This window comes from Marmota flaviventris, chromosome 10, assembly GCF_047511675.1.
Source record: "Marmota flaviventris isolate mMarFla1 chromosome 10, mMarFla1.hap1, whole genome shotgun sequence".
Lineage (NCBI taxonomy): Eukaryota > Metazoa > Chordata > Mammalia > Rodentia > Sciuridae > Marmota > Marmota flaviventris.
This window is the reverse complement of record NC_092507.1, coordinates 11,693,583-11,708,315: the sequence shown is the minus strand read 5'-3', so window position 1 is coordinate 11,708,315 and position 14,733 is coordinate 11,693,583. Positions and strand designations below refer to the sequence as shown.

General features: G+C 44.9%; 1 long non-coding RNA gene across 1 annotated transcript; it reads left to right on the top strand.

Moving 5' to 3' along the window:
• The first annotated feature begins 580 nt into the window (after positions 1-580).
• Positions 581-5,682, top strand: LOC139707435 (uncharacterized). The gene is made up of 3 exons (XR_011709003.1): positions 581-684; positions 807-978; positions 4,830-5,682. It is a non-coding gene; the product is annotated as an uncharacterized lncRNA (long non-coding RNA).
• Positions 5,683-14,733: the final 9,051 nt, after the last annotated feature.

The following is a 14,733-nucleotide window of genomic DNA, read 5'->3' as shown; positions in this document are numbered from 1 at the left end:
ATCAGTAATATCACTGGCTTAAACAAATAAGTTTATTTTCTCATTGGGTAGTAGGCCTGTAGTTAGATAGCTGCATTGGTTCAGTGACTCAGTGATATCAGGGTGAATACTTCTACAATTTTTTTGGCTTCTCCCTGAGGGTTACAGTATGGCTGGCAGCCTCTAATCCATGCGTCATTTTACTTGTTCAATACAGGGGCTTGCCCAGAAGTAACTCAGCAGATTTTTGCTTGCCTCTCACTGAACAAAACTGTATTACATAGATGCAAGAGAGGCTAGGAAAATGAGTATTTTGCCTTTTCAACCTATGTCCCCCTTTTGTGGCACAGGGGATTAAACCCAGGGCCTTTGCACATGCCAGAAAGTACTTACCACTGAGCTCCATCCCCAGCCCCCTTTTCAACCTCTTCAATGGACATTGTCAAGAGAAAAAGGATTTGTGGGTACAGAAAAGATTGAAATGACCATTGTAAGTTGAAGTAAATTGAGCACAGAAATTATACAGGATTTCCAGGTGGTGTCAGCTGAAGTTGGAATAACAATTGATTGATTTCTCTATTGTGTTTTTTTCTAGTAGTGCTCAGGTTCCTAGCTCTGGCAGAATTAATTTTGCAGACAGGCACAACAGTATCTCCCATCCTGTGTGTTCTTCCTGTAACGTGGTGACATTCCTCCCATTTAGAGGTAAGGCTTATGTCCTTCCATTTAGATCATGACAGAGTGACCCTGGCATAAGTGACAATGTATGATTTCTGAGACTAAGTAATACATTTTCTCCTTGCTTCTTTTGGAACACTTGATCTCAGAACCAGAAGTTTTGCTGCGAGGGAACCCAAATTACTCCATGCAGTGAGACCACCGTGCACTGTGTATAGATATTCCAGAAAACAGCTCAGCTGAAGACAAAACAGGTTATGAGGAAAATCCACCAAGTCAAGTATATGAGTAAAGACACTCTCAGATGAATCAACCCCAGCGGTGAGTCATCTCCAGCCTTTGAGTCTTTCCGGTTGAGACTTCAAACATCATAAAGCTGCTTTCGGCTGTTCGCTCCTTCATATTCTGACCCGCAGAATTTGTGAGCATAAGAAAATGTAAATGCAAATTAAATCAACAGTAAGAGACTACTCAGTCCTATTAGGGTGACTATAATAAAGAAGTCAGATGATACAATGGTGGCGAGGACATGGGAGGTCTGGAACCCTAATACACTGCCACTGGGAATGTGAAATGGTGCAGCCACCTTGAGATACAGTTTGGCAGTTCCTCAAAATGTTAGCTAGTGGGGGTAGGCGGGGTGTGGCTTGCTAGCATGCTGGAAGCCCTCAGTGTAAACAACTCAAGCCCAGTTTGGTGGTGCACACCTGTCATCCCAGCAACTCGGGAGGCTGAGGCAGGAGGATCACAAGTGCCACATCAGCCTGAAACTCAAAAAACAATACCCAGTCAGCATGTCTCAGGAACCAAGATGTACTCTGTGTTAAAACAGGATACAGACCCAAGGTCCTAGTGTGTGGAAGCAGGGGTATATTCTACAAGCCTTCCTACCTAGATCCACCAAGCTCATGTGGCAGGGCCCTCTGCCAATAGCTCTGCTCACTGGTTTAATGGCCCTGAACTCCCTCTTACCTCTTAAGAGAGCTACTCTGGAGCACAGAGTTCCCTCAGCTCCTCACCAGTCAGCCCCTTTCCTATTTGGACTCTGATCAGTTGCCTCCTGGGATCTGGCTCGGAGTGTGAACTTTTCTCTCACTGCCCCTGAGATAGACTTCACACCTCTATTACCTGCAACCACTAATGGCTTGAGAAGTTTCTAGTACTTAATGCCAAATCAGGATGGGGTGGAGTGGGGTAGAGGTTAAGAGAAGGGAGGTCTCAGAATCTGAAATCCTGCTCTAGACCAGCAGGGCTACAAAGAATGGACCCTGTTAATTGCTCACTGCTGCCAGAGGCAGTGGTGCCTGCCTGGAATCCTAGTGACTTGGGAGTCTGAGATAGGAGGATCACAAGTTAAGGCCAGCCTCAGCGATTCAGGGTGACTTTCAGCGTCTTAGCAAGACCCTGTCTCACAAATTAAAAGGGCTGGGGATATATCTCATGGTAAAGCATCCCTGGTTCAATTTCCAGTACAAACAAAGCAAACAACAACAACAAAAACACCTCACTACTGTGTGTCAGGCACCTTGCCAATGATTGCTGACATTTACTGAATGCTGTCTTCTTTTCAAGCACTGTTCAAAGCACTTTGTGTTATTTAATCCTTGTAAAAATCCCATGAGGTAGTATTTCTATTTTACAGATTAAGAATCCAAGGCATAGAGAGGGGATAGTCACTTGCCCAAGGATCCAAAAGTAATAAAGGTCAGCTTCAGGAAATCTGACTGGAGCCCACAGACATTTTCCTTTCTTTTATTTGGGGGTGGTGATGCTGGGGATTGAACCCAGGGACACTCTACTACTGAGCTAGCCCTTTTTATTTTTATTTTGAGACAAAGATCTTGCCAAATTGCCCAGGCTGGCTCACGCTCCTGAGTAGATGGGATTACAGGCATGTGCCACTGCACCCAGAAAGCCCGCAGTTTTTGTTTGTTTATTATTTTGGTCCTGGGGATTGAACTCGGGGGCACTCAGCCACTGAGCCATATCCTCAGCCCTATTTTATATTTTATTTAGAGACAGGGTCTCACTGAGTTGCTTAGCGCCTCACCATTGCTGAGGCTGGCTTTGAACTCGCCATCCTCCTATCTCAGCCCTCCAAGCCACTGGGATTACAGGTGTGCGCCATCACACCTGCCAAAAGCCCACAGTCTGAACCACTTTGTTACACTGCTACCATGTAGGATCTCATGTTATTCTTTTAAATGCCCTCAGATGGCATTGTGTTCATCAGTTTGTGGTCGCTATGACCAAACTGCAAGATACAAGCTACTTAAAGGTGGAAAGATTCATGTTGGCTCACAGTTCCAGTTCATGGTCAATCCATTGCTTTGGGCCTGGGAAGAAGCAGAATGTCATGGCAGAGGGTGTGGTACAGGAAGGCAGCTCACCTCCTGACAACCAGGAAGTTGAGGGAGAAGAGGAGGGGGCCAGAGACAAGATCTAGTCCTGAAGGGCATGCTCCCAAGGACCCACTCCCTCCAACTGGGCTCTACCTCCTGCAGTCCTCACTACCATCCACTAATATCATCAGATGACTAATCTGTCAATGGACTAATCTGCTGAGAGCCCTCAGGATCCAATGAATTCTCCTAAATCTTGCATTGTGTTGGGGAACAAGCTTCCAGCAAGTGAGGCCTTGAGGGACATTTCAGATCCAAACTGATACGGGCATCCTTCCCATTTCATAGGTAAGGCAACTGAGGCCTGGGCATTTGGATCAATTTACCTGTGTTCACAGGGTCAGTGAGTGGCAGACTCCTCACACTGGAAACAACTTTAAGGGCATAAACATTTATTCCAACCTTTTATCTAGAACCCAAATGCTCTGCCTATGCATGTGTGTGGAGTCACCTTGTTCTGCTCCCAAACCCTTTCTCACCATGGTGACCACCCCAATCTTCCATCTCTGGGGTTCTTGCCTAATTCTTTTCTAGTTGAAAGAACACACGTCAAAAAGGCATCTACCTCAGTTGATTTTTAACATGCCTATAGTACTATAGTAGGACCTAAATCTCTCTAACATAGTCATACTTGGTTTGGTATTTGGGAACTGTTTTTTTTTTTCTTTAGGCAAGTATATATTGTGTAGAATTTCCCCTTATCATCATTTCCTGGTTATGTTGCTCAAAGAAGCCTCTCTCAACACTGTACTATTCCTAGCATATTAATTGACAGCATATAGAGCTTCATTTTACTGGTTTTACTCTAATGCAAAAACTTTCTGTTTCTTTGGCCAGAATCATGTGATTCTGTTTAAGGTGACATCTCCTCCCTTTCCTACTTATCTTTCTGAAGATCCAGTGGTGGTTTAGTCAGTTCCCAGGCAGCCCCTCCTTTCCAGTGTTCCTGGAATCATTTCTTATCAAAACATCTTGAGTAACTATGGACTTTTCTCACCTCTGAGTTCAGGTCCCATGATCTGCTGACTCACATGTTTGGGGCTAGAAATCAATATGTAGGATTGCGAGAATCCGCCCTGGGCAAAACGAGAAAATAGGCCAAAGTTTGTCCTTGCACGCTCAACTTTGTGCCCCCTCCCCCTCCCTGGACTGTCTCACCTATCAGTTTCTGAGTTCTTACTTTCTTCACTTTCATTTTCATTTTTTTTTTTTTTTAGTTGTAGGTGAACACAATTCCTTTATTTTATTTATTTATATGTGGTGCTGAGGATCGAACCCAGGGCCTCACACATCCTAGGCAAGCGCTCTACCTCTGAGCTCCAGCCCCAGCCCTGCTTTCATTTTCAAAAACTTCTCTTAAGAAAGGATCTGATCCTCAGCACCACGTACAAAGATGTTGTGTCTGCCGAAAACTAAAAAAATAAAATATAAAAAATTCTCTCTCTAAAAAAAAAAAAAAAAAAGGATCTAAAAAAAGAAAAAGAAAAGAAAGGATCTGAACTAACATTAGGGTATTAATGATTGCTGAAAATATGATTGCTCTTAGGTTACTTGTATTTTAATAGGGGATAAAGTTGTCGATCATAAGCTACAGATTTCTAGGTTTCAAGGAACTTGGGGAAGGTAAATTTTCCCGAGAACCTTCTGGATTGAACAAGCCTACTTCACTCACTCACTGTTCCTGAGAAGGGCTTTGTTGATCTATTATTGACACATCTAGTTCATACCTACCTTCATATTCAATTGTTCTTTTTCTTCTCTCTCTTCCAGAAACATTTCATTCTTTACACACAAAGAAAACCTTGGGTGTCCTCTTGGAACACCACGTCATAGTTATGGAGGAATATCAAGGCCAAGATTATAAAGAACCAGCTTTAAAGGTACAAAGTGGATACAGAACACTCTGAAGTGGACACTGCCAGTATTGTTGGAAGCCTTTTACCCACTTGGAACATGGGTCCACTCAACATAAGAAGTAACAGAACCATATTAGGTATAGAACATTTATGCATATCTTCAACAATGATTAACACCTACTACATGATAAACATTGTCCTAGGTACTAGTAGTTCAACAGGGAACAACTGTCTATTCAGGTGGAATTTACATTCTAGTAGGAGGTGATGGACAAAGAACATAAAAATGTGTCAGGTGGTGATTAAGTGCTATATACCAGGGGGAAAGCAAGGAGTGAAACGCGGCATGGAGGTGGGTTGACAAATGGAGGCAGTGGAGTAGTTGCTACTTGGTACAGGGTGGTCAGGGAAGGGTCCCTTATAAAGTGACATTCAAGCTGGGCACAGTGGTTCATGCCTATAATCCAAGCAACTCAGGAGGCTGAGGTAGGAGAATGGTAAGACCCTCAGCAATTTGGCAGTATCCTGTCTCAAAAATAAAAAGGGCTGGGGATTTAGCTCAGAGATAGGGTGCCCCTGGGTTCAATCCCCAGAACCATAAATAAATGAAAAATATTCAAGTAGGTGAGTGAAGTATAGTATAAGACAGGTGGACATCTGGGAAGATGTAAAAGTAAAAGTGAATGCAGAGACCTCATGGTGTTTGCCCTGTTTGAGAAACATCATCAAAGGCAGCACTTTTGGGAGAAATGAATTAAAAGGCAAGTGGATAGGAGTCTGTGGGACCAGATTACCATGTAAGTAATTGTGAGGACCCTGACTTATTGACTGAAATAAGAAGCCACTGGAGAGAATTTGTTGTTGTTTTGTTTTCTTGTGCAGAGGATCAAAACTAAGCAATGCTGTACCACTGAGCTACACCTCCCACCATTTCTGGAGGGTTTTGAGCAGAGAAGTGATATGATGTGGCTTGTGTACTAAAAAAGATCTCTTTTGGGTAGAGCATGGGCTTTGCATGGTTCAGTAACGAGCACCAAAAAAAAAGAGGATAAACCGGGCGCCACTGTGCTGGCCTGTAATCCCAGCTACTTGGGAGGCTGGCTGAGGGAGAAGGATCACAAGTTCTAGTTCAGCTTCTGCAATTTAGGGAGACACTGTCTCACAAGAAAAGATAAAAATAGCTGGAGATGTAGCTCAGTGGTAGAGCACCCCTAGGTTCAATCCCCAGTACTGAAACACCAAACACCAAATACTTCTCTTGCTCCAGGTGAATCTCTCTTCAGAGCTGAATAAACACTGCCCAATTCATTATCTTTAACTCCTTGTCTTGAAACATCGTATCACTTAACATTTGCGGCGTTGAACCCATTGGTCAGAACTTCCTCTGTTACTAGAGGAAGCCTCTGACATAGCTGTTTTTATTTTCTTTTTTCTTTTTCTTTCTTTCTTTCCTTTTTTTTTGGAGAGGGTTGCTCGGGATTGGACCCAGGAGTGCTTAACCATTGAGCTACATCCTCAGCCCTTTCTGTTTTTTAATTTTGCGAAAGTGTTTCACTAAGTTGCTGAGGCTGTCCTTGAACTTGAGATCCTCCTGCCTCAGCCTCCCCAGTCGCCAGGAGAACAAGGCGCCCACGCGCCTGGCAGAAGTCAAGTCTTATTCAGAGGAAATGCTCCTCCACGACCAATTCAGGACCCTTTCACGCCTAGCCACGGCGGGCGCATAAAGGCCTCGGTGGCCACGGCTGCTTCTCTGGTCCTATCAGCCGAGGCCTGGACTCTGTACCATGACAGGGCGAAACTGCACCAAGCAGCTTCTCTAAAGGACCTCGGCGATCGCGATGGGTGAGAGGTTGGCAGTGCCGCCTCACGTGACCGCCGCGCCCTCTCCTAGTGGACAGTGGTGCCTGCTCACGTGATGGGAACTGGCCAATGGCTGGCCTCTGCGTGCTTGGCTCCTGGTTGCTAGGCGACCCGGTGGCGGCCGGTCCTCCTCGGCTGCGGACGTGCTGCGGGAAGTTTTCGGTGGCTGTGGAAGTTCCTTGTGGCTGCCGCTTTCGCTCCCGCGGGAGTCCCGGGTGGCAGCCCCTTTCCAGGCTTGAGCCCAGGCTTCCCGCCTCCACCGTCAGGCGGGCGCTGGATCCTGGAGGCTGACCTGGCGGCCTGGGTGCTGCAGGGGCGGGGTAGCCAGGGTCCACCCTGGGCCTCTCAGCTCAAGGGAACGGGTCGCGCTCCACGTCCGGCAGGGACTTGGCGTAGGCACTGGCGGGCAGAAGTGCTAGGACTTGGTAGTAGCGCCAGGCGTGGCTTCCTGCGGCTTCCTTGTTGTGCAGGCCAGGGCTCTTGCCTGGGCTGGAGGAAGTGCGCGATGGGGACTCTACACAATGCTTCCATTAAAAAAAAAAAAAAAAAAAACCCAACTTGAACCCAGAGGTGTAGCTCAGTAGTAGAGTATTTGCTTAACATGTACAGGGCCCTGAGTTCCATCCCCAGCACGCAAAAATAAATAAAAATGAAAATAGTATTCAAAGCATCAGATAAGGGCAAATCTGATTTTCTTTTCTTTTTTAAAAATTTGTTCTTAGATTTACATTACAGCAGAGTGTATTTTGACATACACATACACGGAGTATAAATTCTCATTCTTTTACATAATGCCGAGTTACTGGTTCCGCTGGTCATGTATTCATATATGAACGTAGGAAAGTATGGGATTCATTCCACTGTCCTTCCTATTACCATCCCCTCGTCCTTCCCTTCATTCCCCTTTGTCTAATTCAATGAGCTCTATTCTCTGACCCCCACCCGTTATTGTGTGTTAGCATCCATATATGGAAACATTTGGCCTTCGGGTTTTTGAGGATTGGCTTATTTCCCTTTGTATAATAGTCTCCAGTTCCATCCATTTACCAGCAAATGTCATAATTTCATTTTTCTTTATGGCTGAGTAATTTTCTATTGTGCATATATACCACATTTTCTTTACCCAGTCATCTATTGAAGGACACCTAGGTTGGTTCCATAGCTTAGCTATTGTGAATTGAGCTGCTATGAACATTGATGTGGCTGCACCTCTATAGTATGCTGATTTTAAGTCCTTTGGATATATGCTGAGGAGTGGGTTAACCGGGTCAAATGGTGGCAAAATAGTTTCTGAATACAAAGACAGAGCAATGAAGGTTAGCACACTTTTGTTCTATTTACAAGAGAAGAAATTTCTCAAATTATATAGGAAACATTTGGGTATCCAGAAACCCAGTGTAATGATTTATAGGCTTGATGGGATTTCATTTATGTAAAAGTTTACTGGAAGGAAAGTGACCACAACACTCGGAGAGACCAAGAGATCTTTATTACAGCAGTGCAACAGAGGAGAAGAGAGAGAAAGAGAAGGAAAGAGAGAGAGAGAGAGAGAGAGAGAGAGAGGGAGAGAGAGAGAGAAAGAGAGATAGCAAGAGAGAAAGCAAGAGAGAGAGGGGGCCCGGCAAGAGGGAGTTTTTATAGCCCAAATCTAATGAGGTCTCTGGGTCTGCAAGCTGCCTGTTGGCACAAGGGGGGTTAAGTGTTCGGCCTTGAGAGGGGGCTTGGGCGTTTGGGCTTGAAGCAAATAGTTGATAAAGAACCAGACAGAGGGTTTGAGTGGCCAGGTCATCCTGCAGCTAACTTTGTTTGGCATGCCCTGCAGACAACTTACTCAGCCTGTCCTGCACCTAACATTTACAAAAATCATTATATTGGAATTATGAAATTCAAATGTCTCAAGTAAACTTTGACTCAGATAAAGAACTATGGTTTTCTTACAGTTTGTTGTTCTTGGAGTTCACTGAATTGTTTGAATTGCTGAGGTTTTAATTTTCATCAAGTTTGGGAGAAATTTGAGGTCTCCAATTGCACATGCATTAGGCCACTTGATCTGACCTTGAATTCAATGATGCTTTATTCTCCCTGCCTCCTCTTTCTTTTGTCACTCACCAACTCTTGGTATCCTCTATTACTGTGCTTTTCAAACTTAACTAATTTTATTTCTGTTTGTGGTGGGGTCTCTCCTGGGGCCTCATACATGCTACGCAAGAGCTCTCTCTCTCTCAGTCAGACTTACTGAATTTTATTTGGTTTTGTTCTGTTTTGTTTTTTCCTTTTGGTTGTGGGGTTGAACCTAGGGCTTTGCACATGCTAAGCATAGACTCTACTGATTCCCAGCCCAAACCTACAATTTTTGGGGGCAGTGTTTAATCTACCTTTAATCCTGTCTCTTGTGGTTTCAGATATTATAGTTTTCATCTATAGAAGTTCAATTTTATCTCTTATGTCTCTATTTAACATTTGGAACATGAAATATAGTTATGGTAACTTTCAATGTCATTGATGCTAATTCTAACATCTGTGTCACTTCTGGGTCTCTCTCTCTCTCTCTTTCTTTGATACCAGGAATTGAACTCAGGGGCGCTTAACCACTGAGCCATGCCCCCAGCCCTTTTTTATTTTTTTGACACAGGGTCTCACTAAGTTGCTTAGGGCCTCACTAAGTTGCTGAGACTGGCTTTGAACTTGGGATCCTCCTACCTTAGCTCCTGAGCCACTGGGATTACTAGCATGTACCACTGCACCTAGGGTGTTCTGGGTCAGTTTTAATTGATTGCCTTGTCTCTTCATTATGGGTTATATTTTCCTATCTCTTTGTTTGCCTGGTCATTTTTTATTAGTTGCCAGACATTTTGAGTTTTGAGTTGTTTGGTCCTGGGTATTTTTGTATTCCTGTAGATCTTCTTGGGGATGCCATTAAGTTACTTGGAAAATTTTTTACTCTTTTGAATCTTTTAAGATTTGTTAGGCAGAACCAAAGCAATTCAAATTATTTTCCTAAGGAAGACCTTCATAAGTATTTTTCCCAATGCCCCATAAATTATGGGATTTTTCCAGTTCAGCTGGTAGTAATAGGTGTGATCACCAGACACCCTTCCCTCTAATCCTATTATCTCCTCCTCCTCCCCCCCTCCTCCTCCTCTCCCTCCTCCTCCTCCTCCTCCCCCCTCTCCTCCTTTTACATGGTTCTTGTCTATTTTGCAGTGCTGGGATTGATCCCAGGGCTTTGTGCATGCCAAGCTCTTGCTTTCCCACTGAGCCCCACAGTAGCTCTTTCCCAAACCTCAGCTTGCTTGCTTGCTTGCTTCCTTCCTTCCTCTCTTTCTTTTCTTTCTCAGGATCTTGCCATGTCGCCTAGGCAGGCCTTGAACCCTCAGACTCCTGAGTGACTGGGATTGCTGTTGTGCACCACCATGCCTGCCTGCTGACAGCCATTGCCAAGTAGGAATGACGCATGGTAATTTCTTTGTCAGACTACCCCATGTTGCTTAGAGGAAGGACTCTCCATTGTGGACCTAGGTCATTTGCAGTGACATTGCATGTATGTTTGAGAAAGGTGACCTTGCTCAAGGACCAGGGCGGATCTGGGTTTAGGGAGGATCAGGGTTTAGGGAGCATCCTGCTCCTTGGGTTTAGGGCGGTTCCAGGTTTAAGGTGGACCCTGCTGGGAATAGGGCATATCCTGCTGCCTCAAGCGCCCTCCCGTGCCTTGAGTTCCCCTTGAGTTCTCGCGGGATTCAGAGAGTATTTGGGATTCAGACCACGGTGGAGAGGTGGATTTCCCCAGAACGTGCGTGTAGAGGGCCGGTGAGAGTTCGGGAATAAAGAATTGCTGTTTGAATCTACAAGGCTGTGAGTGGCTCGTGATTTTGTGCCCAGCCAGACTGCAGCACCTGCCCAAGGCGTTTTCTTACACACAGGTGCCCAGCAGTGGTCTGCTGAATTCTAGAGGCATGTACTTTACCCGCCTCTGGGGTTCTCTCCTGACCTCCTCCTCTCTGATGCTCTAGCTGCCTCTGCCTCCTTGGACTCTCAGCTCTGCTCAACTCAGGGATTCCACCGAGTTTGGCCTCGGTTTTCCTTCTCTGCACGGTAGCCTGGAAACTCTCAAGGCAGTGAACTGGGACAATAATCGCACTGATCTTATTTGTCATCCATTTTCAAAACATTACTTTCCTCTGTGGCCCAATGTCCAGTGGGTCTCTTTTTTTAATTGTCTTTTGTAGTTGTAGATGGACAGAATGCCTTTATTTTATTTGTTTATTTATGTGGTGCTGAGGATTGAACCCAGGGCCTTGATAGACCCAACCTGATCTTTTCTTAAAATTGGGCATCTCGCCTCAAAGCCATGAAAAGATAATTTCGGCTTTACTATAAATTACTGCAAATTCTGAACCTGCTTGGAATGCCTGCCCGTGCCTTGAACTCACCCATGCCTGGCTCTCTGACCAGATAGCAGCCCTCTCTGAAACTTTAGTGACGCCTCACAAATCTTGGCCTTCCCTGGCCAGACAACGACCCTCTCTGAGTCTCTAATGGTCCTCTTAAATTCTGATGTTGGGGCCAGCAAAAATTGTAAACTACCATTAGTGTGATGTTTGTCAGAGTTCTGTTATCTGTAACCCCCCCTTTGTGTAACTTTCTGGGCTATAAAGCTGGGCTGTAGGAAAGCTGGGGTGCTGTCTTGTTCCCGCCGTTTTGGGAGGGAGAGGCAGCCCGGCCGGTCGAAATAATAAGCTTGCTTTAATTTGATTTTTAATTGGAGTCAGTGGTCTTTTCTTGCGTCCTGGTCTAACAGCCTCACGCGTGCCAGGCAAGTGCTCTGCCCCTGAGCCCCAGCCCCAGCACCAATGTCCAGTGGGACTTGAAAACTTTTTTACCTTTCTTTCCTTTTTTTCCGTCCTTCTTTTCTTTGTTCTAGGCAGCAAAGTAAATAAAGTCTGTTTCTTTGTCTCTATTTCTAAAAGCAGAAGTCCAAATATCTTGCCCATCTGCAACACTTTGAACACCCCCAAATCACTGCATATTGAAATTTCTTTTTTTTGTTTAGTGTATCTTTATTTTATTTTATTGTTTTGTGGTACTGGGGATGGAACCCAGTGCCATCACACATGCTAGACAACTGTTCTACCACTAAGCTACATCACCAGTCTGTTTTTCTTTTGGTTTTGAGATAGGGTCTTTTTATGACACCCAGGCTGACCTCTAACTTGAGATTCTCCTGCCTCAGCTACTTGAGTAGCTGGGATTATAGGTGTGCAGCACTGCACCAGGCTGAAACTCTTTTTAAATTGGATTATATACTGTTGAATTTATAACCAGTTATTTCCAGGGGAAGAAAGCTTTTGTCCTGCTTTCTACCCCTGGCAGACTAAACCAATGCCTGGCACTTGGCTCATGCCCAGTGAGAGCTGGACTAGATGGATAAACTATTTTGAGCAAACAGCTGTTGATGAGCTTATGGTGTTTTCTTGCAACATTTGCTGATGGGCTTTTGCAATCTTCTTCTTGCCTGCCAGCAGAAGAATGAAAGCCAGGCAAAATGGAAATTTCTGAGATTTGTTATTCATGATTGTAATTATCTACAAAAATGTACCCTTTAAGAGCTGGGGCTGTAGTTCAGTGGTAGAATGTTGAGGGCCACAGCCTAGTTGGGATGACCATGGCGTTCTGCCAGAAGGGAGTGGTTGAGAGGTGACGCCAGGGAGCCATTGAGATGATGATGGTTATGTTAAGCTGTGTATTCAGTTGTATATGGACCCATGCTGTCTGGCCATAGGGTGGCTCCGGGTGGTTCCTGCTGCCTTGGGCGCCCCCTACTTTGGAGTTCTCCTGGAGGTCCGAGTGGGGTAGGCTCGGAGGCCGGGGGAATGTGCGTGAAGTGCTGGTGGAGTTCGGGCAATAAAGTTTCCTGTTTGAACATACAAGTGCTTTGTGGTGGCTCGGTGATTTGTGCCCAGCCAGACTGCAGCAGTAGAACTTTTGCCTACCATGTGCAAAGCCCTGGATCTGACCTCAGTACCTGCCCCCGCCCAAATAAAAAACCAACCCAATCAAAAACTGCTTCATTTTAGCTTGGTGCTGTAGCAGCTACTCAGGAGGCTGAGGCAGGAGGATGGATTGAGCCCAGAAATTCAAGGCCAGCCTGGGCAACATGGCAAGAGAAGTCTACAAAAAGAGCTCCAAAACAATTTTGATAGTAGCTTTGGGAAAGGTGTCAACACCGGGGATCCTTTTGTCCCCTTCTTAGTTCTTCAGTAAGTGATGAGGCTCCTTTTCTACCAATCACTCTGACCTAAATCAAACAGGTAAGGCCATCTCTAATTGTCCTGGTACAATAACATCATTGTCTTAGCATTTCAGTTTCTTATCAAACATAAATATTTTACAGGGTAATCGGAAGTACAAATGAAAGTATTGTAAGGGTAAGAGAAATTGAAGTTAAAGTGTAAAAGACTGGGTGTTGTAAAGTTTCTAAGCTGCAAGGCCTGAGTTAAAAAGTAAAGGACCAGGTATTGTTAAGTTCCTATGCTACACGCAAAACCTGAAATTCCTGTAGCTGTTAAGACAATACTCGGAACTGCCCAGTAAATATTCCCCCTGACCGCCTGGTTGTTTAATAACCTAGGACCCTGTGCGACCTTGCACGTAGACATCGCAGGGCCTAAACCAATCAGTTTGAATGTGTACCCTGCTTTAGAACTGACCTATCACCCCCGCCCGACCTGTTTCCGCCAATGAATGAACTAATCATGTTTAGGAGTTGTTGTTTGATTTTCCCGCGGTGTATGATGATTTGTTAAAGGAGACTGTGATGTATGTAAAGTCCCTGCCCTCCCCAAAAAGTGTACTTAAGCAGTGCTCAGCCCCTCCTCGGGGCTCTGGGCTGCTCTCCCTTCCTGAGTGAGCACGGAGCCCCAGCGCGCTGGATTGGATCCTCAATAAACCCCTTTTGCTGTTGCATGAGCCACGGTCTCTTGGTGGTCTCTTCCTCCAACGTTCGCTGGACCCTTACAATATGTCAACCGTTGAATTCAGAAGAAATTGAGATGTAAATGCAAGTCATAAAAGAGAACAAATATTTTATGGTCTCACTGATTTTATTAGGCCACAGGACACATTGTCTCACAGGCGCTTGATTTATGTGAACCCTCTATCTGAACTTCAAGCATTCTTATCCTCCAAGCACATACGATGTTTTCTTCCTTTTTATTGCTTAGCACACATTGGCTTAAAGAGGCATTTTTGTCTAAAACACAGTTTCCCATGTGTCCTTTAAGTTACAGTCCCTTTAATCATCAATTATTGAGTATTCAGTCTTACTAATAACTTGAGTCAGATCTATTTAGCCAGAGTATATAGTTTAAAATTAATAATCATCCTTTACATTTGTCTAATGCCTTTCTCTCTAAGGAGCAGGTTGATGGTGACAGTATGTCATCACTGGGCAGACAGGAAGGATAAGTGGCAGTTCTCACTCTGCAGACAAGAGGAGCTACTCAGAAGTAGCTAATTTAGGTGGGTGTGGTGGTGCATGCCTGTAATCCCAGCCATTTGGAAGGCGGAGGCAGAAGGATCCCAAGTTTGAGGCCAGCCTGGGCAACTTATCGAGACCATGTCTCAATAAACTCAGTGGTACAGCACACCTGGGTCCAATCCCTAGTACCAAGAGGGGGCAGGGAGAAGCAGCAACTGAAGTCCTTACACTCATGGAGTGCCATCTAAAGCAAATGTGTCTGAGACTGGCTGGAGCTTGGGAAAAAAAAATCTCAGTGTTTTCTTCAAGAAAACTTTGAGAGTGGGTGCAGGGGTGCACACCTGTAATCCCAGTGCCTTGGGAGCCTAAGACAAGAAGATGGCAAGTTTGAGGCTAGCCTGGGCAATTTAGATAGACCCTGTCTCAAAATAAAAAAAATAAAAAGGTCTGGGGATGTGAATCAGTGGTTAAATGCCCCTGG